The sequence below is a fragment of the Macaca mulatta genome, chromosome 2 (assembly GCF_049350105.2).
Source record: "Macaca mulatta isolate MMU2019108-1 chromosome 2, T2T-MMU8v2.0, whole genome shotgun sequence".
Classification (NCBI taxonomy): Eukaryota; Metazoa; Chordata; class Mammalia; order Primates; family Cercopithecidae; genus Macaca; species Macaca mulatta.
Genome location: NC_133407.1, coordinates 35956517 through 35983729, shown reverse-complemented (window position 1 = coordinate 35983729; position 27213 = coordinate 35956517). Strand labels below are relative to the sequence as shown.

At 38.7% G+C, this 27213-nt stretch overlaps 1 long non-coding RNA gene across 1 annotated transcript in view; it reads right to left on the bottom strand.

Annotated features, from left to right (window-relative positions):
- Positions 1-2379: 2379 nt before the first annotated feature.
- The window catches only part of LOC106997117 (uncharacterized), a 163145-nt gene continuing 138311 nt past the window's right edge, over positions 2380-27213 (bottom strand). Inside the window, exons 8-10 of the long non-coding RNA XR_003727106.2 lie at positions 14663-14847; positions 9804-9979; positions 2380-2984 (exon numbers count right to left, since the gene is read on the bottom strand). This is a non-coding gene — a long non-coding RNA (uncharacterized LOC106997117). The remainder of the gene's footprint in view (positions 2985-9803; positions 9980-14662; positions 14848-27213) is intronic.

Sequence of the window (27213 nt, the reverse complement as noted above, 5' to 3'; positions counted from 1 at the left end):
TCCATTGAATGTGCAAGGTAGGCTAGGAATTTTTGTAACTTTAATATATGAAATTGATATGGTTTCAGATTCCATATTGTAGCTAAACCTTAATAAACAATCACTTGCTGAGTTTCGGAATAGTAGCAAAAAACAATTTTCACACTTAAGAGCCTATTAACTCATTTACGCCTAGTGTTCCATTATTGGAACGCTAAGCATGTGGGAGTTATTTATATCCTACTGCTCAAGGTCATCGTCAAGGTCTGATTTTTCACACATATCTGCAATTCAAAAATTTGCAACCTCTAGCATAAATGGGTTAAGACCACTGCTCTCTTTTCTAATTACATATCTGGTTGAGGCCAGATTTTCCTCATATATTTCAACCAAATCAACATATTGCAACAGATTAAAGACAGAAGCAGAGATGAGAATCCAGCTGTCTTTTATTAAGTCACACATTAAAGAGATTAGCAAAGTCAGAAAACAATGCCACTCCCCTTATTAACTGTTGTCTTGGAAAATATATTTTCATAATTCTATATTCTTTGTGTTTACAAATAATGGGTTTATTACGTTACGTTCCTTTTTTTTCTTTTTTTCTTTTCTTTTTTTTTTTTTTTTGAGACAGACTCTCGTTCTGTTACCCAGACTGGAGTGCAGTGGCGCAATCTCAGTTCACTGCTCTGCCTACCGAATTCAAGTGGTTCTCCTGCCTCAGCCTCCCAAATAGCTGGGATTACAGGCGTGCACCACCCTTCCTGGCTAATTTTTGTGTTTTTTAGTAGAGATGGGGTTTCACCATGTTCTTCAGGCTGGTCTCAAACTCCTGGCCTCAAGTGATCCGCCTGTCTCAGCCTCCCAAAGTGCTGGGGATTACAGGTGTGAACCACAACACCCAGCCATATTATGTTATCTTTAAATGAATGGATAAATAAATGTTTTGAAAATGTCCTAGTTTTAATTTCTATTACAATAAATATTGATAGCTATAACCTACATAGCCAAAAGCTCTCTGGGGTCCTCAACAAGTTTTAGAGTGTTATAGGGTCTGGAGATTTAAAAGTTCGAGAAGTGCTGTTAAACTAAAAGTTATGTGTGGGCAGAGGCCATGTGTGCCTTGTTCACAGCTATTGTCTACATGGCAGATATTTGAAAAATGGCTAACAGTATTTGCTGGAAAAAGAAATTAACTTACTGACTGAATAAATGGGTGAATGAATGACACTTAAAATGGACCTTGCAAGGCAATACAGACAGAGGTAACAGTCTGACAAAAAAGACCAGCATCAATGAAGGATTTTAGGATAATAGTGAGCAATTAAATGTGTAGAGCAATGAGCACCATAGCAAAAACTTAGGCTATGAACATAAACAATCCTGAGTTCAACTCCTGGTTCTAACCCTTATTAGCAAAGTCACCTTGGACAAATCAACCATTCTGAGCAAATGAAAGCATTCTGACAAATGAAACAATTCAGTTCGTCAGCTGAGTGCACTAATGCAAATTACGACTCTCTGTGCCTCTGTTTCTTTTCTTTTCTTTTTTTTTTTAATTATACTTTAAGTTCTGGGGTACATGTGCAGAACATGTAGGTTTGTTACATAGGTATACACATGCCATGATGGTTTGCTGCAACCATCAACCCATCATCTACATTAGGTATTTCTCCTAATGCTGTCCCTCCCCTAGCCCCCCGCTGACAAGCCCCAGTGTGTGATGTTCCCCTCCCTGTGTCCATGTGTTCTCATTGTTCAACTCCCACTTGAACAATGTGGTGAGAACATGCGGCGTTTGGTTTTCTGTTCTTTTGTTAGTTTGCTGAGAATGAAGTGAAGATAATAACAGCACCTACCTCACAGTAGTAAAGTGCTTAGACCTATGCTGTCCAGCACGGCAGCCACAGCCACATGTGGCTACTGAGGCTTGAAATGTGGCTAGGGCAACGTTAGAAATTAAAATTTTAACTCTATTTTAATTGATTGAAAGTGAAATTAAAAATGTTAAATTCAAGCAATTTTAACAATTTGGATGAGAATAGAAAAGGAAATGACTTTTTGGTACTTGATTCAGATGTTAGAAATCTTCCAGATATGCAGATATGTTCATAACAACTTGGGTATGTAATCTACATTTTTTTACTGTACATTTTATAAAATATAAACATAGTATTTATTGTGTTGATTTCATTGGAATTCAAATGTTTCCAATGAAAATTTAGCCTCCAAATTGAGATATGTTATAGGTGTAAAATACACACCAGATTTTAATGACTTAGTATCAAAAAATAAAAAAAGAAAGAAAATGTGGAATATCTCATTAATGATTTCTTATGTTAATTACATGCTCCCTGACAAAATATTTTATTAAAATCAGCTTCACTTATTTCTTTTGACTTTTTAATGTGGCTACGAAAAATGTAAAATTACATATGTGGCACACATATTTCTATAGAACAATGCCTTAGCACATTGTAAGCACTATAAAAAGAGCTAGCAATCATTGTTTTATTATTTGTACTACAGAGATAATATTTATCCTACAAAATCCTATAAGGATAAAATGAGATATTGTTTAAAGCTCTTAGTGCAGTGTGGGGCACATAATAAGAGCTCAGTAAATGGTACTTTTCATTGGTAACTAGAAAGGTCGTCGTGTGTTCATGGGAGACTGCTGGTCGATGACAGAACTGGAAGGCTGAGTGGGAGTTGTATAATAAAGTTTTGAAAATCAGGCTGCGAAGTTGAGACTTAATTATCTATGCAACTGAGAACCACTGAAGCACATGATCTGAGATGTGTTTTAGAAAGATAACCCTGACAGCATGTATCCTCAGACGGAGGATGTGAGTTTTGAAAACAGTTCTAAGCCATTTGGAGCAGTCTGCTGAGTAGGTTGGGTGATCATGCTGGGAAATGCTGTCTGGGGTCACAAACCAAGTCTCAGTTTGAGTGATGAGTCTGGTTTCATAGGAGCTCATAATCCAGCTTCATGGGTGATTCTGAAAGAGAAGTTTCACAGGCATTTTTGAAAACTAACCGACAGCATCACTGGTTTAAGTAAATTGCCTTCTGCTTTGACTATTCCAATGTGTATATTTTGGTGTATTTATACAAACAAGCAAATAAATGTCTCATTACATTTTAGTTTATTTGTGTACTCTAGATAAAAGGCTCTTTTGTTATAGTTTTGGTAAGAAAAGTCTCCTGGTCTCAAACACCCTAATCAGTGCTTTAAGTTCCTTTTTTTAAAAAAAAAAAAAATTATTATTATTATGGATATCTATTAGTTGTACATATTTATGGGGTACGTGTGCTATTTTGATACAAACATAGAATGCATAATGATCAAATAAAGGTAATTGGGGTATCCATCACCTCAAGAATGTATCGTTTCTGTGTGATAGAAACATTCCAATTTCACTCATTTAGTTATTTTGAAATACACAATAAATTGTCTTTAACTATAGTTACCCCATTGTGCTATCGAACACTAGATCTTATTCCTTCTATAACTGTATTTTTGTGCCCATTAACCATGCCCTCATTATCCCCCTCTTCCCACTGCCCTTCCCAACCTCTGGTAACCATTATTCTACTCTCTATGAGTTCAATGTATTTTTTAGTTCCCACATATGAGTGAGAATATGTGATATATGTCTTTTGGTGCCTGGCTTATTTCACTTAACATAATGTCCTCCAGTTCCATGAATGCTGTTGTAAATGAGAGGCTTTCATTCTTTCTGTGGCTGAATAATATTTCATACACACACACACACACACACTCACACGCACGCCACATTTTCTTTATCCATTCATCTGTTAATGGACACTCTGACTGATTCCAAATCTTGGCTATTGTGAATAGTGCTGCAATAAACATGGAAGGGTAGATATCTCTACAATATACTGATTTTATTTTGGGGGGTTTATACCTAGCAGTGGGATTCTAGATCACATGGTAGTTCTGTTTTTGGTTTTTTAGAGAACATCCAAACAGTTCTCCACAATGGCTTACATTCCAACCAACAGTGTACGAGAGTTCCCCTTTCCCCACATCCTTGCCAGCATTCATTATTGCCTACCTTTTGGATACAAGCCATTTTAACTATGGTGAGATGATATCTCATAGTGGCTTTGGTTTGCATTTCTCTGATGATTAGTGATGCTGATAACTTTTTCATATACTTATTGGCCATTTGTATGTCTTCTTTTGAGAAATGTCTGTTCAAATCTTGTTCCCATTTTTTTTTTGACTGGATTGTTTGTTTTTTCCTATTGAGTTGTTTGAGCTGCTTAAATATTCTGGTTATTAATCCCCTATCAGATGGGTAGATTACAAATATTTTCACTCATTCTGGGGGTTGTCTCTTCACTTTGTTGATTGTTTCCTTTGCTGTGCAGAAGCTTTTTAACTTGATGTGATCCCATTTGTCCATTTTTGTTTTGGTTGCCTGTGCTTGTGTGTCATTACTCAAAACATTTTTGCCCAGTCCAATGTTCCAGAGAGTTTCTCCAATGTCCTCTTGTAGTAGCTTCAGTTTAAGGTCTTAGATTTCAGTTTTAATCCATTTGTATTTGATTTCTATATATGGTGAGAGCGGGGTCTAGTTTCATTCTTCTGCATATAAATACTCAGTTTTCCCAGCACCATTTACTGAAAAGACTGAGCTTTTTCAATGTATGTTCTTGGCACCTTTATAAAAAATGAGTTGATTGTAAATGCATGGATCTATTCCTGGGTTCTCTCTGTTGTTCCATTGGTCTCTATGTCTGTTTTCATGCTAGCACCATGCTGTTTTGGTTACCATATCTCTGGGTATAATAGAAGTCAGGTAAGGTGATTCCTTCAACTTTGTTCTTTTTTCGTAGGATAGGTTTGGCTATTCTGGGTATTCTGTGGTTCCATATAAATTTTAGGATTATTTTTTCTATTTCTGTGAAGAATATCATTGGTATTGTGATAGCAATTACCTTGAATCTGTAGATTGCTTTGGGTAGTATCTACATTTTAACAATATTGATTCTTTCAGTTCATGAACAGGGAATATCTTTTTATTTTTTCTATGTCCTCTTTAATTCCTTTCATCAATGTTTTATGGTTTTCACTGTAGAGATACTTTACTTCTTTGATGAAGTTTATTCCTAAGGATTTTATTTTATTTGTAGCTAAATTTGGGATTACTTTCTCAGCTTTTCAGATTGATCATTATTGGCATATAGAAATACTACTGATTTTTGTAAGTTGATTTTGTATCCTGCAATTTTACTGAATTTATTTATAGCTATAATAGTTTTTGGTGGAGTCCTTAGGTTTTTCTAAATATAAGATCATATCATCTGCAAACAAGCATAATTTGACTTCTTCCTTTCCAATTTGGATGCTCTTTTATTTTTTTTTTCCTGTTGTCTAATTGCTATTGCTCTGGCTAAGACTTCTAGTACTATGTTGAATAAAAATGGTGAAAGTGGACATCCTTGTTATGTTCCAGATCTTAGAGGAAAGGCTTTCAGTTTTTCACTGCTCAGTATGATGCTAGCCATAGGTTTACTGCATATGGTTTTTTATCATGTTGAGGTCTGTTCCTTCTATATGCAGTTTGAGAGTTTTTATCATGAAGGGATGTTGGATTTTATCGAATGCCTTTTCGGCATCATTGAAACGATCATATGATTTTTGTCCTTCATTCTGTTGATAAGATGTTTCACATTTATTGATTTGCATATGTTGAACCATCCTTGCATATGTGGGATGAATCCCACTTGGTCATGAAGAATAATGTTTTTACTGTGTTGTTGAATTCAGTTTGCTAGTATTTTGTTGAGGATTTTTGCACCAATGTTCGTCAGAGACATTGGCCTTTAGTTTTCTTTTTGTTGTTGTTGTGTCTTTGTCTGGTTTTGGTTTTTCTTTTGTGTAAATAAACCCACCCTTCCCTAGGAAATCTCCAGGTCCCTAAAGAAACAAAATTGATATCCTATAGTCAGCACTGCCTTTAGATCCAAGCAAAAGTAGCCCCAGTCCTAGGCCCCACATTTTAGAGGGTTCTGGGATGGCCCTTCTGTTGTACTTCTCTCCTTTATTAGTTATCTAATTCTGCATTTAAAAATCACCACAAAACTTAGTGGCTTAAAATGACAATAGTCATTTATAGGTGAAACAATAAATTTCTCTTTTAAAGCCACCCTGTTTATGGCATTTTGTCGTGGCAGTCCAAGCAGTCAAATATGCTTGTGCTCACGGAACAAAATGGAAGACGGATAGGAAGTACAAGTGTCAGTGAGCCACAGGCAGGACCCTGTCTCCTCCACCATCTTATTTTAACATGAAACTTTAAGGAATCTGAAAATTATGAACTCAAACTTGACCAGGTTGTTACGAAGGCATATATGTCAATGTAGTGGGATACAACTTATTTTACCTATCAGTTTGTTGGCATGGTTTTTACCTTTTAGGTAATTGGATATATGGTATGTAGGCAGCCTCCATTTATGCCCTTGTATTGCAACTCACAGTGTTAGGGGTGCATAAGATTTTAGTTCACATAGATTTTTATTGTAGAAAAGAGGAAATCTTAAGAGTGTGCTATGTTGCACTACGATTATTGTAATGAACACACCAAATTCCAAAAAGAAGTATGCTATTACACATCAGGCCCAATGTGGTGGCACAATTTGGGCAGGGAACTTTCTCTTCCTCAATGCATATTTTCTTAGAACATTTCCCAAGACTAAGACTGTACTGTAGGTATCAACTGCACATAAAAATATTTCAAGGGGACTGCTAAAGTTCTTGTAAAGAAAAGGCTACGGAATGGGCTTTGAAATAAAGTGTTGTAACAGTCACTGTTGGTGCCCATCTAGGTCCCTTTTACTGGGCTGGAGCAGCCATCCCTCAGCTGCGTTGAGTGTTCACTGTTAACAGTTCAAAGCTTGCCCCCTGTCTGAAGGATTGCCCATGGCTGATGGGAGCTAACTCACTCGGGAGGTTACTCTCCATCCCCACCTCACCCCAACTGACTGACAAAGTGGGACATCTTTGTGGTATTATTTATGCTTCACAGTCCCTTGTGGATCAGACCAAGATGAGTCTTTACCTGAGACCACATCTTTGCCTAGCCTCTTCCCCTGCCCTATCCTGGTTCACTCTCTCTTCTTCAAGTTTCTCCTGAGAGCACTGAGGACTCTCTCAATAAATTCTGTGCACTTAAATACCTATCTCAGGCTCTGCTGCTAGAACTGACTTAAGACCATTGAACTTGACAAAGTGTAATAACTATAAACTAAATTCTTTCATAACTGCCTCTGGAATCCCATTTTGTGGACTTTAAACTCTCATCTAATTTAAAGCTTCTCCTCCATTAGGTCTAAAGCAGGCTTGAAATCCTGCCGTGTGGAAGGGAGTGGGGGTAGCGCTGGCTTCACCATTATTTCTCTACATCTTATAGTCTTCCTACCTCCACCCACAGTGCTGCTCCAGGGGTCCCCAGGGAGTAAGATGAAGCTAGAAAAGAAGCAGAAAAGACGTTTCCTGATGGGTACAATTGGAGTCTGGCACTGATGCCCCCTGGAAGGAGGGATAGCCAAATGCTAAATGCTAAGTCTTTTGCCGCTGAGTTATAAATTCCCTAGAGACACTGCCAACACACACACACACACACACACACACACACACCCCACACACACACACCCCCCACACACCCCCCACACACACACCACACACACACCCCACACACACCCCACACACACCCCACACACACACCACACACACACCCCACACACACACCCCACACACACACCACACACACACACTATGCACACACCACACACACCATACACACTCATACCACACATGCACACACCACACACACACACCACCCCCACACACACCACACACACACCACACACAACACACACACAACACACACACACCCCGCACACACCACACACACCACACACCACACATACCACACACCACATACACCACACATTACACACGCACACACCACACACTACACACACCACACACACACCACACACACCACACATCCCACACACACACCACACCACACACATACCACACACACTACACACAAACCACACCACACACACCACACACACCACACACCACACACCACACACACTACAGACGCACACACCACACACTCCACACACCACACACACCACACATCCCACACATACCACACCACACACACACCACACATGCATACACCACACACACCACACACACACCACACCACACACATACAACACGCACTACACACACACGAGGGTAGACGGGAGACGGCTTCAACTGTAATTCCCTGGTGTGATATTGTCCCTCCCTGACAGCCATTTCCGGTTCCCCTTCCACCCTCAGCTTCTGCATGTAGCAGTACTCCAGCTTCTCTCTGCCCTGTTCACCTCACCTCAGAAAGGATGATCTCTTGGGAAGTGTCCTTTTCAAGACAACTGACAGCAAGATCCCTTCCAAGGGTTCCATATCTTTGTCTCCTACCTTCCCCCCAAAAAGTGACCTCCCTCCCTCTGCCTCTATTTTTCAGCTCTGGTCTCTTTAGCTACAGCCTCTCACCTATAGATTTTTCCAGATGTGTATCGGACACATGTCCTCATATCCCCAAATTATAGAAGATGCAGGGGAAGCTCTCTGGGTAGTTGCTTGACACATCCTCCTCATTTGGTTCACAGCGATGGAGAAATACCTCTATTCCCTGGAAAGTGGAAACTCCACGGTCCTCTGACAATTCTCTCTAAAGAAATACTTATTCTCCCTTACTTAATCTTCAACCTCCCTGACTCTAGCAGAACCAGGCTCCAGCCACTCCCTTTGCAACATGGATGGTCTACATGAATGTTCTAGCTAGTTTAGTGACTCACATTGGAATGTGAGAGTACTTGACACCTACTGCTGTTAGCACCTCAGCTAAATGAACCTGTGGGATTTTATCATTCTTCTGTATATTACAATGATAGCTGAGTTTATGTCATGTCTACTGTGTGTCAGTACTGTTCCAAATCTTTTCTTCTACATCAAAAAGTATGCCTCAATCCCTACACTGCCCTCTGTGAGCCCCCAGAACAGCCAACGCTCATCAGCTGAGGTATTCCTTGAAACATTTCACTATTTTTCTACCTGGTATATCTTTAAACAAAAATGCACGTCAGCAGTTGGCACATGGAGAAAGTCACTACCAGTTTTCCATAAGTTTAAAAAATATTTTGGGCTGTCCTGTGAAAAGTTTCTTTTTCCATCTCAGCGAGTTCTCCAGCTGACGAATGTTCCCAAACCCATATGGCTGCTGATGGTAGGAACCCAGATTCCTGACTGCACAGAAAGTGGCCCTTCTGCCTCTGCAACTTTGGGTTGAAGAGCAAAGCTGTGACCTTGGCCTGGGCACTGACAGCCTTTCTACACAAAGGAAAAACACTTTTAGTGTTCCCTCCTTATTCATTTATGTTTGTCCACGCTCTCCTGACCTTGAGGACCTTTGTGGAGTTATTACAATGGGAGCCAACGTTGCAAATGCTGAAATTATTCAGACCTCTAGACAAGGTGACAGACTTAAAGATGTATAAGCCACCCCCATCCCATCCCCAAAGAAACAAATAAACTGCTCCAAAAAAACAAAAAGACTGGTGTGTGTATATCGATAGATAGATATAGTTTTTTATATAGTTATATATAACTATATATATATATGTCCATATATATTTTTAAATTAAAAATAGATTTGTGTTGGACAGTAACAAACAACAGACCACCAAACATGGTGTGAAACAAAGCTGGATTTATTTTGTACCTGGTCAGGGAGAGTCACATTGCCTCCCTCAAGTGTGATTTCAGCAGGTCTCTCCAAGCAGAAATGGAAAGAACTTGGATATGGCAAAAAGAAGGACATACACCCAGAAGGCAAGATTCTGAGTTCAGGTCTCTGGTTGGCCCATGAGGCAGAATGTAAATTCTTCCTTTCCTTTTCTGTAATAAAGGGAAATCTGGTTTCAAAGAAGTCCACAATTGGTTGCCTGAATTTCCAGTGGGCCTGGGGTCATTCAATAAATGGGCTGAATGCTCAGAGCTTAGCAGTTTTTCTTTAATACACATGCAAACAAGAAAGGGAAATTTCCAGGAATCAGAAACAAAGGAGTCTTTAGACAGTATAGAAGGTGGGAGGTAGAGCTGTGAAGCCCTCCAGGTATAAGTCCTAGATGCCTGTTAAGGTTGAGGTTTTGATGCCTAAGCAGGAAGCAGAGTGACAGGCACGCAGGCCGGCAGAACAGATGTCTGCACAATGTCAGGCTCAGAAAAACTCTGCTCCATCTGTAATGTGGGTCTAGAAAGTAGTGTTTGGAAGTAAGCTTTCTGTTCCAGGTCTTGGGTGGAAGTATCACTAGTGAAGAACAGAACCTATGACTGAGCAACGTTGGACAGGACCTACAATATGAACTCTTTGGGCCTGGCAGAACCAGCCAAAAATCTTGCCAATATTGACTTCTCAAAGTATAACTTAGATTCGACATTATGCTTAAAACTCCCTTCCCCATCAGAAGAAAGTACCGAGCAAGGCAATGATGGTCCGGGGCAGAGAAACTTGCCCCATCATGCAAATACTCTACTATAAATCTATAATCATTTTAGAAAGAAATTTTCTGTGCTGATTTCTATAATTTGGGTACAACTCTGCTGGACACATGGGTGGTATGATGCACCCTCGATATACATACATTTGATGTAAATTGAAGCCTTGGCTCTAATAATCATCACATTTGCAATGACACGTAATAATTTTGCTTCTTAAAATTTAGGATGGGATGTGATTTGAAGGCCCAGGCAGAATTATTTAAAAACTATTCCTTAAAGTTGCTTCAAAAGCCCTCTTAGTAGATGCTGAACACCTGCTTGTCTTGGATTCTGATCATGTTTCTCTCTCTCTGAAAAGTATGATTGGGAGGAAAACCTGACCCAATGTTTTGCTGCTTTGTCTTTCCCTGTGCTTCCAGCTGTTCAAGACTCTGCCCACTCTGAGAGTAAAGGAAGGCGAACAGGCCACAATGAGTGATAGTACTCGGTGAGGTTCCCACTTCACTGGAAACCATGGAATCAACGTCAGCTCATGAGGACTTTCTCAAAGGCACTTCTCAAAGAAACTTGAAAACAAGCAGGGGATAAAGTTGAGGCCTGAAGTTGAAGGAATAAATAAAACTGTGATTAGGTGAGAAGCAAAAATGGAGACAGGAAGTTTTTCAAAGCTCTCTTTTCAAATGGGAGGTTAGCATGGTAAACACACTATAGCACACTTTAGACTGTAAATTGCAGCCATCTTCAATACCTTGATGAAGCAGCAAGAGGCAGGGGATAGCGAACTGGGTTGGAGTCCCAACTCTTCCATTTAATAGCTGGAAACCTTGGGAGGGCTACTCAGCCTCAGGGAGCTCAAATTGTTTTACATAGAACATGATTATTACAGCTTCTTCTAGCAATATAATTGTATTCTAACTTCCCTACATCTCTTTAGATGTGGTTTAAAAATGAATACCTAATGATATGCATGCTCACTTGAAATGAAGATGTGTGATATTGCATATTATATTCACATGTGAGCTTTGAACTCATTCAACTATCACAAACATATATGCAGGCAAATAAGAAAAAGTTCAATGCTTCTGCTTGAAATGGTGAAAATTATCCACCTAAATGGTCGATAGGCACTTGAAACTCACATATCCAAGAATTCCTCAGTCTTCTCTTTAAATCTTATCCTCCTTCAATGCTTGTGTCAGCCAAACTACAATACCAACACCACCTGGGCAACAAAATAGAGCCTCTTGGTCTTTTCTCTTAGCTTCCACCCCTGGAGATGACTAAGCCCTTAAAATTTTTCCTCCTCACTGTTTCCAGACTATTTCTCTGAGAAGAGGTGAGAGGCATCGTAGTTCAGACTCCCACCTTTGTTTACCTGGACCACTGCCTGTCATCCTGCCCTCCACCTTCCTGTAGCCATTGTCCACAGTAATCTTTCTGAAGCACCAATAACTTCTTGTTGAAAACCCTTTGCTGGCTTTATTCATACTGTCCCCTGGAGTTCTTTGCCCTACCTGCCATGCCATCTTCCTTCTGGGCCCTTCATCAGGTTAACTTCTACACATCCTTTAAGACTCATTTCTTGCATGAAGCCCTTCTTTGCTCCCCACTCTCCTGCCATGCTCCACCAGGTAGCCCCACTAGCCCACTACCCTTTGCATATCTATGCTGTACACTCATCATCTTGAATTGCAACTTTACTTCATTCTTTTGTTTTTCTGGCTGCAGAAATGCCATTGCTCTAAAGCAGAACATAGCCATGACCCAGTCGCCTAAATCTATTCAGTGAAGACAAACAGAGGTGAATTGAGATGAAAGCTCAGGGCCCCAGATACATGCCAGAGTCTTTGTCTGATGCCAGTATCTGCATTTGGAAGATACCGGGTTGGGTCAAGTTGATGCTAACAAACTGTGTTTGAGGCAGAGCCATTCTGACAGTCATTTCTGCTTACAAGTGAACATTGTATATGGCACATGCTACATTAAGGTAATTATTTTACACAAAATATAATCAATTTCCCTGTATGCTTTCTTTCCAGCAAATGATTCTGCATTAAACAAAGTTTAATGTTTTGGCCTGCCTAGGTGACTTATTGTGGGATGGCAAAAGGAAGTGCTCCAGAAACTTGACCAGAAATTTTCAAGTATCACTGAGTCTTCAGATATTGGACTTCAGATATTGCTCAAGGTTCATTAGTTTCTATCTACATGGTAAATTTCTTTGCAAATCACCCCCTTGCTTTAGACTTCATTTTCTCCATCTGCAAAATAGAGGATGTATGAGATTATCTCTAGGATCCTTTTTTAGTTCTTAAATTCTACTATTCTAGGATTCTTATTTATTATTTCACTTTCTATTTGATCTCTTAAGTCAACTGGTGGTACTGAAATTTAGTGGTAAAATAAATAAATTAGGGGATTACTCCTTGTATAAAACTGATTTTTTGTTGCATAGGATTTATCTTTAAATAACAAATTCTCCTTGCTCATTTAAAATAGATTTGATTACAAATACTTGACTTGTATGCCTTCTTCATCAAACAATGCAGCATTTATTTGTAGGACTGGCCACATAAGCTATAGAATTCAGTGCAAAATGAAAAGTTCTGGGCCCATTGTTTAAAAATTGGTAAGGCTTTCAAGATGGTGATGGCAGAGCATCGAAGCAAGGTTAGGGTTCTTCTGAGAGTAGGGCACTATGCAACCTCTGACCCTGTCTATCTGTGTTGTTTTCCATATACCCATTAAGCAACAAAAGTGTTTGTTAGAAGTAACTATGCCTAAACATTTCTCTAAAACTATGTATCTCAAGTACATCTAACAAAAAGGAAAAAAAGATGCACAGAAGGAAACATCACTAAATTTTTTGCCACAATCCAACTTCCTTTATGCCCACTCAATGAAAGAGCCCTCGGCTAGAATCAGACACGGGCTCCATGTCTGGCTTGATCTCTGGCTCCTTAGTGTGACTTTGGGTGATTCACTGGACTTCCTGACCACTTGGTATTCCCCTCTGTAAAATGAAGGAGCTCATTTTTGGCACTAGGATTCTGTGAATCTTTGCTTGTTTCTGATCCAAGGCTTGTTTCCATGGCCATGTAATTATTTTTAACTTTTAATTTATATTAAATTAAAAGAGAGAGAGAGAGAGAGAGAGAAGTGCTCATACTATACGTGGACAGCTTATTGAATTTTTGTGAACTAACCATGTGTAACCAGCTCCGAGATCAAAAAGTAGAATATGACCAGAATATCAAAAGCCCATCTTCTGTTCCCTTCTAGTAGCCCCCATTGCCACAAGGGTAGCCACCATGCTGATTTTTAATACCATGCATTAAATTTACCTGTTTTGAACTTTAAATAAATTGAATCATACACTGTGTATGCATCTGACTTCTTTAACTCCGTATTATATTTTGAAACTTATCCACATGTTTGGAGACCATTCACTCTCATTGATGTAGTGTTCTATTGGACAAATATACCACAGCTGAATTACCATTCTACTCATAGTGGGCATTTGAGTAGGTTTCCTTTTTGGCTGGCCATATTTACCAAAAAACTTCACCATATTGAATTCTCAAAAATCTGAGGAATGAAAATTAGTTTACTTTGTTTGATTTTACAAACAATGAAGTTGAAATGTCCTTGTACACAGGTTTCAAAAAGCCTTAGACTCTTTGTTTAATCTTAGAAGTGTACAATGGGCAGAAGATAATTTTCTTGTTCCTCTTTTACCTCAACTTCTGCCTGACATTTCCACAATTGCAGGTGAGGCTTCCTAGCCTGCAGAAGAAACAATTGTTGTCACTGTTCATTAGCATCTGACCAAACTCTGTCAGATAATGGTAATAAGACAGAAACGGCTTCTGAGTATATCAGGAGGAAAGCCTTCCTTCCAGAGCTCAGGAAGTCTGTGATAGACCAAACTAGACCAGGGTTTGGGTGCTGGGAACAAATCACACCTGCCAGGAGCAGTGAGCACTTACAGTCCTGGACAAGATACAGATGGGGGGGGGGGCTGGGCTCTTCAGGCACACAGGAGGAATTCAGTTTCCAGAGGTATGCGAATAGACAAACCTGGCAATCGAGGCAGGAGGTCTATGGCAAGGCAGCTCAACAGAAGGTAACATGTAGTTTCTCTCCAGAAGGAACTCAGCAACAGAAGATATGCAAGTTGTCCTTCTACAGTCTGGGCAGAGGTTGGTCTCAGGGAGAACTATAAGTCACCACTGGCCAGGGGCATAACTCCAATCCTGGAAAACCTGTCAAGAACCAAAAAAGACCCAGCAGCCAAGTGCTGGGACTCCAGGCAGGTAACCCAGGATCAGATAGACTCCTGGGACCTCTCCAGAACTTCTCTACCAGAGCCAGAGCATAGCCAGAGTAGACCCAGCAGTAAGATTGAACAGTGCTATCATTCGCTAATTCAAAAAACAATTACTGAGCTTCTAGCTATATGCCAGACCCCGTGCTAGGCATTGGTGGTGAACAAAACACACATAGTAATCACATCAGTTAGGATGCTTTTGGCTGCAAGTAGCAGAATACCCAACTAAAGTTGGCTTAAACAATAGGGCTAATTAGCAATCTCACATACAAAGTCCGGAAGAATACTTACCTAAAGCTGTTTCTGTAGCTCACCAATGTCAGGACTCCGGCTGAACTTCTTAGTTTCCCTCATGTTCACAAGAAAGCTGCAGTAGTTCCATGAATCACATCCTCACATGATAGTATTGAAAGTAGGAAGGACTAAAACAGCTTCTCCTTCCGTGTATTTTTTTATTTTTAAATCTGAGAGAAAAAATCTTTTCTAAAAGCTTCCCTGCTGAATTCCTCATGTCCCCATGGCCAGAATTGGGTCATGTAACTATGACTAAAACGATTACTGGAAAGGGGAATGAGATGAACACAGTTGCTTAGACCAATCATGAAGCAAGCCCTGGGAATACTTGCCCTGATACCCAAACAAACTCACAACTCAGGGCCATGTCAGTAGAAGAATTAGTAAATTAGTATGGCTGTGGGCCAGACTGTCAAAAATATTGCTGCCACCATCCAAACTCCTGAAAAATGGCTCCTTTCACTTCCTTGGGGTCAGAATGGGTCCAAGAGTTTGGAAATCTCTTTTACTCAACAAAACCTTAGATTCTGTTAAAAGATACAAAACTTCACCTAGATAAAAGGATTAAGTTCTAGTGTTTTGTAGCACTGTAGGATAGCTACAGTTAACAATACTATATTGTTTCAAACAGCTAGAAGGAGGATATTGAATGTTCCCAACATAAAGAAATGAGAAATGTTTGAGATGATAGGTAGGCTAATTATCCTAATCAGATCACTCCAAAATATATGTATGAAAACGTCATCATATATTCCATGAATCTGCACAATTATTATTTTTGAATTTTAAAAATGAAATTAAAAAAAAACTTACTGAACGCTGTCTCTGGGCAGGTATGTGTGGGATTTAACCTACAATGAAGAGGTCAAAGACCTCCAGCTATGAGTTCTAGAAAGCTTCAGCCATCAAAGCACCCACTTCTTTAAACTCTAGCCAAACAGATTTCTGCTAAAGACCGGCTCATGTTTAATTCAGCCTGCTCTTTCTAACACTGGCACCAAGGGGGTAAAACAGAAACAGCAGCTGCTTTCTGTGCCCTCAGAAGTTTGGCATGTCCTCACTTTAAGTCCTACCACTCAGAATTTTACTTCACCTCTCCTTGAGTCTATTTGCATTTTTGGCTTAGCTCCTGGGATAGTAAGTTCCATATGCTTCATACTTGCTGTGTAAGACAATGCTATTTTCAACACATCTTAGAATTACCTCCTTTAAGTTTTTAAGGGTTGCCTCATCTATTCATTTATTAGAGGCTGTTTCATTTATTAGAGGCTGGCCTGCAACCCTATTACAGATTGTTTATTCATTAGAAATAAATTTGAGAAGGAAAAGGCCAGAATAATAATAGTTGGTATTTATCAAATAATTATTATGTACTAGGAAATACTCTTAAGTGCATTTATATGTATTAACTAATTTAATAATTGAGCAACTCTGTGAAGGAGGAATCTTTTTATACTTTTTTTTTTTTTTTTTTTTTTTGCAGCAGAGGTACAATGATATTAATCAACTTGCCCCAAATCACGTAGCTAACAAGTTGGGGAGTATTATACCATGTGTCAAAAGGAGCAAGATGTTTGCCTCCCTGTAGGACTCTTGGGTTTTTGTTTTGTTGTTTTTTGTTTTTTTTTGAGGCAGAGTCTTGCTCTGTTGCCCAGGCTGGAGTACGGTGGCGCTATCTCAGCTCACTGCAACCTCTGCCTCCCGGCTTCAAGTGATTCTCCCGCCTCAGCCTCCCAAGTAACTAGGATTACAGACGCATGCCACCCTGCCCAGCTAGCTTTTGTATTTTTAGTAGAGATGGTGTTTCGCCATGTTGGCCAGGCTGGTCCTGACCTCAGCTGACCCATCCGCCTTGGCCTCCCAAAGTGCTGGGATTACAGGTATGAGCCACCGCGCCCAGACAGGGTCTTTTTCATTTTATGGCTTGCAGGCATCTCAGAGGACTTGCTGAGATGAAACAAAATCATATATATTTCTCTTTTTAAAACTTAATTTTTTAATTGGCAAATAAAAATTTTATATATTTATCATGCACAACATGTTGCTTTGAAATATGTAAATACTGTGGAATTACGTTGAGCTAATTAACATATGTATTACTTCACATAAACTTTTTTTTGTTGGTGAGGACACTTAAAATATATTCTCTTCACAATTTTCAAGAATACGATTCATTGTTACTAACTGTAGTCACCATTTTGTACAATAGATCTCTCAGTTCTTCCTATCTAATGGAAATGTTGTATCCCTTGACCAACCTCACCCCCTCCCTCAGCCCCCACCACAGAAAAAAACAAGTATCTAACAGATAAAGGCAAGCCTAGCTGTGGATTCTTTGCCCCTTTGTCAGCTGCCGTTCTGTCCTCTCAGACTGTGGTAGCACCTGTCACATTACTCAGTGAAAAACATGCAAAGTCTCTCGGGCAGATTGTCTCTAGATCATAAAGAGGTCATCAGAGCAAAGTGGCAATTTGAGAATAGCTGTAGTAACTGCATTTCCCTTCTGGGGTGGTTTTTAGAATAGCTTTCCAAGTTCAGGGCAGACATAGCTGTCTCTCCCCATTCAATCACATACCCACTGAACTGTACAGCCTTTTGACTGTCTTGGGTGCATGTCTTGTTATAAGTTCTTTGAGAATTGGGACTATGCCTTAATCACGGGTCTGACAACTCCTTCCCCCGTAACACTTGGTGAAAGAGTTGCCTTGTGTGTGAGCTCCCTTTCTCCAACAAGACTGACAGTTTCCTGAAAGCTTCTGTGGCATTTCCTTGGCATACAGTCCAATTCTGGAGATTGCCAGGACTTGGAAACCACAATGAGCTACCCCTCCCGAGACCTGGGAGTTCAGAGAAAAACCTAACTGGTGGCTTCTGTTTGTTTTGTTTTGCTTTACGTTGTTCTTGTTAATTCATTAGGACAGAAGGAAGCAACCCTCTCTCCAACTCCCACTTCATCAAACTATTGTGTTTCTAAGAAGTTTGAGCCTTTCTTACCATCACTTTCACCACCTCCACCCCGAGCTGATGGAAATCAGATGCTTCTTATCAGGCAAATGAAGATGCATTGTCCCAGAAGGGAATGGTTGAAGTCTGGTGCTTTGAGTTATGTGAAACAGAAGAAAGGATGGCACAACCACCAGAGGGAGGTTCTCTGATAACAGAAAGGGTAGCTTAGGGGATTCCTACAAATGGCAGATAAACCCAACACCTCAGAGGGAGGATGGCTGAGGGATGTCCCTGGGTCCGGGGCACTAAGTGCCTAACATGAAAAGAGACATGACGGAGCTTCAGTGTGCAAGAAGAGCCCTGTGTTAGAGCATCGTGGAAGAAGCAGTCATGGATTTCAGGTAATAGTAACAAAGGTAACCACCAAGAAGAGAGTCAAGTCCTCACTACCCCCTACAGTCATGCAAATGCTATAGGTTATTAATATGACCCCAGGGAGAGTAGGGACTTGTCCTGAAAAACATTACTAAGTTGAATTTGTAACCATCCATGGGGAGTATGGCCCAAGCAAGAATAATTTTTATTTAGAAAAATGTAAAGATATTTGAACCGTTTTATAATTTAAACTTTTAAATGTGAAATTTTAATTTTAAAAAATAAAAAGAAAATATTATGATGTGTTTTGAATCTAGGTATTGTGGAACAAATCCATAACTAATAAAAATTCAGATTGTCCTCTGAGAGTCAAACTCTAGACCAGGAGTGGGCAAAGTGTAGCCCATGAGGGCAAATCTGCCACCTGGTTTTATAAATAAGGTTTTATTGGAACATAACCACACCCAGGCATTTATGTACTGTCTATTGCTTTCACACTACAAGGTCAGGATTGAGGAGCTGTAACAGAGACTGTATGGCCCACAAAACCTAAAATATATACTGTCTGGTCCTTTACAGAAAAAAGAAAAAAAATCTGTCAATCCTTGCACTAGACCAACAGAAAATGGGTGTGGGCAGCCTTCCCCTGAAAGACTCCAGATAGTTGCCCATCAGCAGAACACCTCAGAGCCTGCCTGAGCAGGTGAACAGATTTGGCACCTCTGTAACTTGATTGAAACACTGGAGATATATGAGGCATGGCTTTCCATCTGAAATCTTTATTACTTCCTGTTTTTGAATTCTAGAAGCTTTTTCTGGAATATCAACCTACTAGTGTCTCATAGATTGCCACATTTCTAGGTCACCTCATGAACCAGTTGCCATTTTTGATGATTATTTATCACCATTATTGGCCAGTAGTTTTTTAATGCTTCTTATACATTGTATTAGTTAGGGTTCTCTAGAGGGACAAAACTAATGGAATATACATATATACAGAGAGAGTATTGTATTGTATTAGGGTTCTCTAGAGGGACAGAACTAATAGAATATATATATTCTATATATTTTATATATATATTCTATATATTTTTTATATATATATTCCATTGGTAGCCTTCCAGTACTAGCCCATGTAGGCTGGGAGGCTAGGCCAGTCTCTCTTTTCACATTTTTCTGCCTGCTTATATTCTAGCCATGCTGGCAGCTGACTATATTGTACCCACCCAGAGTAAGAGTGGGTGCCTTTTCCCAGCCCACTGACTCAAATAGCTAATCTCCTTTGGCAACACCCTCACAGACACACCCAGAATCAATGCTTTGTACCCTTCAATCCAGTCAAGTTGACACTCAGTATTAACCATCACATGCATAAAGTACTGTGCCTAGCACTTTATACACATTTCCCACTCAATATTTAAAATAGCCCATTGAGGCAGATGCTACTTTCCCCTGCTTTGACATAAAGAATCAGAGGCCTAGGAAAAGATAGAGAAAAGTGCCAAGGCCATCAATCTAACAAGTAACAGAGACAGACTCAGACCTATGTCTGCCTGACTGTAGCTCACATGCTTAGAGCCACGCCTTTTCCAATGTCAAGCTTATTCCTGCTCCCAAGCATTTGTCCATGCTGCAGTTAAAGAAGCAGAAAAAGTCCCTCCCTTTTTCTTTTGTATCTATAACCCAAAGTTTATCTCAAACTCCACTTTCTCCGGGAACCCTTGAAATACTTGTGGTCATTGAACCTCACATCTCTTAACCACCTAAACATAGACTATCTTCTGCTATTCTCAAATTGTTCAATATGTATGAATCATTCTTCCCAACCAATTTTTAAATGTGTGAATCATTCTTCCCAACCAATTTTTAAATGCTCCCAGAGAAGAAATTGTGGCTTAAATTGTTGTTATTATTTCTTTAGAGATGGAGTCTTGCTCTGTCTCCAGGCACTCCTGGGCTGAAGCAATCCTCCTGCCTCAGCCTTCCTAGTAGCTAGAACTACAGGCATGCACCACCATGCCTGGCTAATTTTTTTAAAAAATTTTGTAGAGACAGGGTTTTACTATTTTGCCCAGGCTGGTCAGAAACCTTAAATCATTTTTTAAACATAGCCACAACCCTTGATTAATTTGTATGCATCCAGAGATACGGTGGAGCTTACACAAAAATCTGAAGATGGACTTTCTTGTTTGTTGCTGTTATCATTATTTAATTATCCAAGTTGCTTTCTGGTTTAAAAATAACATTATCCAACTGGAAGGCAAGACACATCAAGATGAGTTTAATCTCATTTGTTGACATAATCTACTTTCAGACAGAAGAAGTAGGACAAAAGTTTAACTAGTCCTTTGAAAATTTCCTGCTTAGAAACAAAACTATATATGTGTGCACACACACATGCACGTATACACACACACACCCAATATGTATGCATGTATGTATACCTACATACAAACACCTACACATATGTATACACAATTATCCAAATTTTTTGTAAAAGATTTTTATGCTTTATTTAGCTGTAATGAAACAAAATATTAACAGTGATTATATCTGGGTAGTAGAAATATGGCTAGTTTTTATTTTCTTCTTTATTCCTTCCTGTATGTCCCAATTTTTTACAGTGAAAACGTATTATTTCTAGTCAGAAATTAATAATAGGTGACATATTTTTAAATACCCCTGCTTAGTTCCTAAGAGAAATGATGATAAGTCACAGACACTTGCCAAGATCAGAGTCATGACATTCCTCCAAATACACAATTTTACTAAATATCTTGTTTCTTGCTGGATGTCAAAAAAATTTGAGAATTCAGTTGGTCTTTGCATGACACTACTGCTTATCATTAAGATTTATCAAACACTCAATCAAAGCTGATCATGAGACTCTGCAATAATTGAGCTAACTAGTTGCATTGTGTCTACTTGTATGGTCTAATCTCATACATTCAGAAGTGGTCAGTTCATTCTTAGAAGAAGTTCACACATTGGAAATTGTCCTAGTAGACCAGCTAAGAGCAAATGGAACACAAAGAAGATATACTTTAATAGGAGAAACGTGGAGTAGAGCTCTAGGGCCTCAGTGGTGAAGCAATTGTCTAGGTAGACTGCATATGAGAGATCTTTGTGGACGCTCCTGGGGTCCGAAGCTGTCCCTAACCCCCTAAAGACTTATGGGCCAACTATTGCAATTTTAGGCATTCTCAAAATATTATGTTAGTTCACTAGTTTTCCAAGAGAGATTACTTGAGTTATACGGGCAGTTTTCTCTAGTTTAGGCCTATAAAAAGTTCTTTCCGAGAGAATTTGTTCCCATTCTTCTTCTATGTATGTATGTGCCACTTATCCATGGTGGGGTATTCATGAGCGGTTCATCAACCCATAGGTCAGGACTCTGTTATTACAGAATCCAGAACCAGGCAACCTTAAAATATAGTATGTCAGGATTTCTTTCTAAGATTAGACATTTCCTGATCCAGCCAAATACTGATTGAGAAAGTAATAAGCCAACTTTTCGAACTTTGCATGAGCAAACCCAAGAGTGGCCTTTCTTATCCAAACCACCGCTAAGCCCACAGTGGCCACTTTCCCAAGAGCTGACAGAACTGTCTATGGCAAGTAGATTATAGTAACTATCAATTTTTTGCAAGATATATGTGAATTGTACTTTTTAAAAAATAAAATATGTCAACTAATTGTGGAAAATAGGCTGAAGGAAGAAGTTAGAAGTCTAGAATCTGGAAAGATCCACAAAGTAAAGAGATTCTGGCAATGAAACAGCATAGCAACTCTTAGAGACAAAATAGAGTTTGTGTTTCAGTTACTTACTGCTGTGTAATAAACTACCCCCAAAACTTGTGGCTTCAAACAAGAGCCATTTTGCTATATCCCACGATATTGAGCACTTTGTTACCACATTCTTCCCAAGAGGGTTCAATGTCCTTTGCAATACGTTTCTTCTAATATTGGGATCAAGGCAAAAATGTTCACTCCAGCTAATGTATAGGTAAGAGATATCAGTCAGGTTTTGCAGAATCTTAGACTTTATGATGCCATGAGGCCTACCTCTTCATGAGAGAAAAGTTATAAATGTCTCTGGGCTACCTCAAATGGATACAGTTTAATCAAAATTTACAGGGTTTTATTGCAACTTTATATATTCACCTCTGTTTCAACATCTCCCCACTTTCCATTTCATAACAACCCTTCACATTTCACCAGGAACAGTGGAGAAGCCATCAGATAAAATGTCTTTTTGTTAGCTGTTGGGATTTTGTAATACCTCACACCTATTTTCAATCATAGAGAAGTTTCTAGAAAAATCTGGGTTTATTGATATCTCATCACATTAAATGGACAGATGAAAAACAAAATTGTCTAGATACGTAGGAAAAGGCAAAGGTAAAATATTTTAGAGAAGATACAGATTATAACTAATTATTTTTCAGTATGTGAGGAAATACAGAGTGACAGGACTGATAAAGGAGGAAGGTTTCCATGGTAAGGGCCGGAAAACTCAACTCACAGTGTAGTAAGTTAAATGGAATATATTGGTATAAGTCACTGGGTAGTTTGGGGAGAGATCTAACTGGCTTCAGATTACATTTCATCCAAAGCTCAAATGATACCAGAATTTGGTTTCTCTCTCCTTCCTCTTCTCTGCTCTTCCTTTCCTGTGTTGTTGCCTGTCAGGGAATCCTCTTCTCCCTAGTCCCAAGACAGCTACCAGTAACTTCTGGGGCTAAAAGTTTCTAGGTATAAATCTAGATGGGAAGAACCAGTGATAGTTCTCTAAATTTTCAGCAGAATCTTATTCTCTCTCATTGGCTCTGAGTGAATCTTAGTTTGCTATTAAATCAATCAATTTGTTCAAGAAAATGCATTGAGTGGATCATTTTCAGCCTGAAATACTTTCTCCATTCTGAGTCATAAGTGGGACCAACTCTTCTGGAAGTACCCAGGATGAAAGGTAAAAAGATGTTTTGTCAAGGGAAAATTGAAGGACCATTACAAGGAGGAAGAAAATTCTGGGTGACAAAAACAGATGTTCAGAGTTCTGGTTCCAGGTAAGATGGTGTAAACACATGCCAACCCTTCTCTCCCACTAGATACAATAAAACCTAGGTAAACTGCAAGGCACAGGTATTCAAGGTCTCTGAAAAGTGAATATCAGCAGCTGTATTAAGAAAGAATACCAGAATTCAAAATAATACCAAATTGGCCGGTGGTGAGTTTATCATTTTTTCCCTCTGGTATCATTTGGCCTGAACTCATTGAAGCCTGAAACACAAAAGTGAGATCTGTGATGCAGACAGAGAGATATCCATGAGAATCTCTCTAATTTAGGGACAAAGAGCAGAAAACAGATATCCTAAAGCACAGAGAGAACAGGGTAAAGCCCCCAGTTATTTTCTTTCCTTCTATTCTCTCTCACTCTAGTCACCAGGCAATCTAGTGACAAGTACATGGCAAAGAAGAACCAAATGGAAATCATATAACTAAAATAAGTAATAACCAATATAAAAACCCCATGGGATAGACTCAATAACAGAATGGACTAATTCCTCAAAACCCCTCAAACTACCAAAACTCACCCACAATGGAACAGATAACACTATAATACTAAAGAAACTGAATTTATATTTTAAAACATTCCTGAAAAGAACAAATTCATACACATTTTTAAAGTTCATAGAACTGTACGCCAAAAGAAAATAAGTCAGTTTTACTGTATGATAATTTAAAGATATTTTTGAACCTTTGGAAAAATAAATCTCAGGGTCCAAATCGTTTTACTGGTAAATTCTAGCAAACATCTTACAAAAACATAACAGCAATTCTACATAATCTCATTCAGAAAATAGACAGGGAGGCAATCTTGTACAATTCACTTTACAAGGCCAGAATTACCTTGATACCAAAACCAAAGACACTATGAGAGAGTGAACTGCAGACCAACATCCCCTGTGAATATAGACATAAAAATCCTCAATGAAATATTAGCAAATTGATCCAATAACATATAATAAGACTACACAAAGACCAAAAGGGATTTATCTAAAGAAGGCAGGGCTGGATTCAATATCCGAAAATCAATCAATCAATCAATGTAATCTACCACATTAAATGTATAAAATAAGAAAAGCTACATGATCATATCAACAGATGCAGAAAAACACTTGAAAAAATATAACATCCATTCATGACAAAAATGCCAGCAAACTAAGAATACAATGGTGCTTCCTCAGCCTGACAAAAGGCACTTATACATCCTGCAACTAACATTACCCTTAAAGGTGGAAGATGCAATACTTTTCTTCTAACATTGGGATCAAGGCAAGAATGTTCACTTTCACCACTTCTATTCAACATCGTACTGAAAATCTTAGCCAGTGCAACAAGGCAAGGAAAATAAATAAAAGGTACACAGACTATTTAAAAAGAAGTAAAACTCTATTCACAGAAAACATTATCTATGTAGAAAATCTCACAAAATCAACAAAAAGCCCCTAGAACTAATGAATGAGTTTAGCAAGGTTGCAGTGTATAAAGTCAACACACACAACGATACAATTGTATTTCTATATATTAACAATGTAATGTACAACCAGAAATTAAAAGGTAAAAAAATCCCATTTATAATAACTTAAAAAACAGAACTATAACAAGACATGTACAGTATTTATATGCTGAAAACTAAAAATTATTAATATAAGAACTTAAAGAAGATCAAATAAATGGAGAGAGATAATATAGTAAAAATGTCAATTCTCCCTAAAAATTATCTTTAGCTTTAATAATACCAATGAAAAGCAGGATGTTTTTGTAGACATGTACCAACAGATTTTAAATTTTATATGGTAAAGAAAAGGAAAAGGAGGTAGAATAGCGAAAAAATTATATTGATAAAGAAGAATAAAGTTGGAGGACTTACACTACCCAATTTCAACTTACTAGAAAGCTATAGTAATCAACACAGTATGGTTTGATGAAGGGACAGAAATATAGATCAGTGGAACACATCTAGGAGAAAGTCCAGAAACCACACCCTTATAAAAATTGCCACTTGATTATTGACAAAAGTGCTAAAGAAATTCATATAACTGAAAAAAGAGTTGTATTCAGAATACGTAAAGAACACTCAAAACTCAGCAATAGGAAAACAAACAAACAACCCAATTATTAAAATGGGCAAAGGACTTATACTTCTCTAAAGAGGATGTAAAGTTGGCAGACAGACACATGAAAAGATATTCAGCATCATTAGCCATGAGGGAAATGCAAATTAAAACTACTACACAACTACTTAATTGACTAAAATAAATAATCCTGATACTACTTGATGAGGATTGGAAAGCAACCAGAACTCTCATATGTTACTGGAATGTAAAATAATAACAGCACCGTGGAAACACTCTTGGCAATTTCTTATAAAATTAAATATACATTTACCATATGAGCTAGCAATCCCACTCCTGGGTGTTTCCCCTAAGGAAATGAAACTTTGGCCGGGCGCGGTGGCTCAAGCCTGTAATCCTGGCACTTTGGGAGGCCGAGGTGGGCGGATCACGAGGTCAGGAGATCGAGACCATCCTGGCTAACATGGTGAAACCCCGTCTCTATTAAAAATACAAAAAAAAAAAAAAAAAAAAAATCAGCCAGGCGAGGTGGCAGGCATTTGTAGTCCCAGCTACTCAGGAGGCTGAGGCAGGAGAATGGCGTGAACCTCGGAGATGGAGCTTGCAGTGAGCGGAGATCGCGCCACTGCACTCCAGCCTGAGTGACAGAGCAAGACTCCATCCCAAAAAAAAAAAAAAAAAAAAAAAAAAAACTAGATTTTATGTTCACACAAAAATCTATACATAATTGTTTATAGAAGCTGTATTTATAATTGCCCCAAACTGAAAATAACCTAATGTCCTTCAATAGTATACTAGTTCCTATTTCTGCTGTAACAAATTACCACAAATTTAGTAGCTTGAAATAACATACACTTACTATCTTATAGTGTAGCAGGTCAGAAGGCAGAAATGGGTCTCACTGGACTAAAATCAAGGTTTTTTCAGGATTGCATTTCTCTCTGGAGACTCTAGGGAGGAACCAATTTTCTTGCTTTTTCTAGTTTGTAGAGGCTGCCTGCATTCTTTGGCTCATGGCCCCCTTCCACTTTCAAAGTCAGCAGTGGCCAATTAAGTGTTTATTAAAATGCTGTTTCTTTGGTTCTGACCCTTCTGCCTTACTCTTCTCCATTTAAGAACTCTTATGATTACATTGGCCCACCTGGCTAATACATAATAATTTGCATGTTAAGGTCAGATGATTAGCAATCTTAATTCCATCTATAACCTTAATTCCCTCTTGCCATATAACATAATATATTCACAGGTTCTGGGGAAAAGGATGTAGACATCTTTAGGGGGCTATTAATCTGTCTACCACAAATAGGCAAATGAATAAACAAATGGCTATACCTCCATACAATGAAATCCTATACAAATCCTATCCTATAAAATTCTATACATCTATACAACAAAATCTGTAATGAAAAGGAATAAACTTTTGATACACAACTTGGATGGATCTCAAAGGCATTATGTCAAGTAAATGAAGCCCATCTCAAAAGATTATATATACTATATGAGCCTATTTATAGGACATTATCAAAAACATAAAATTATAGTGATGG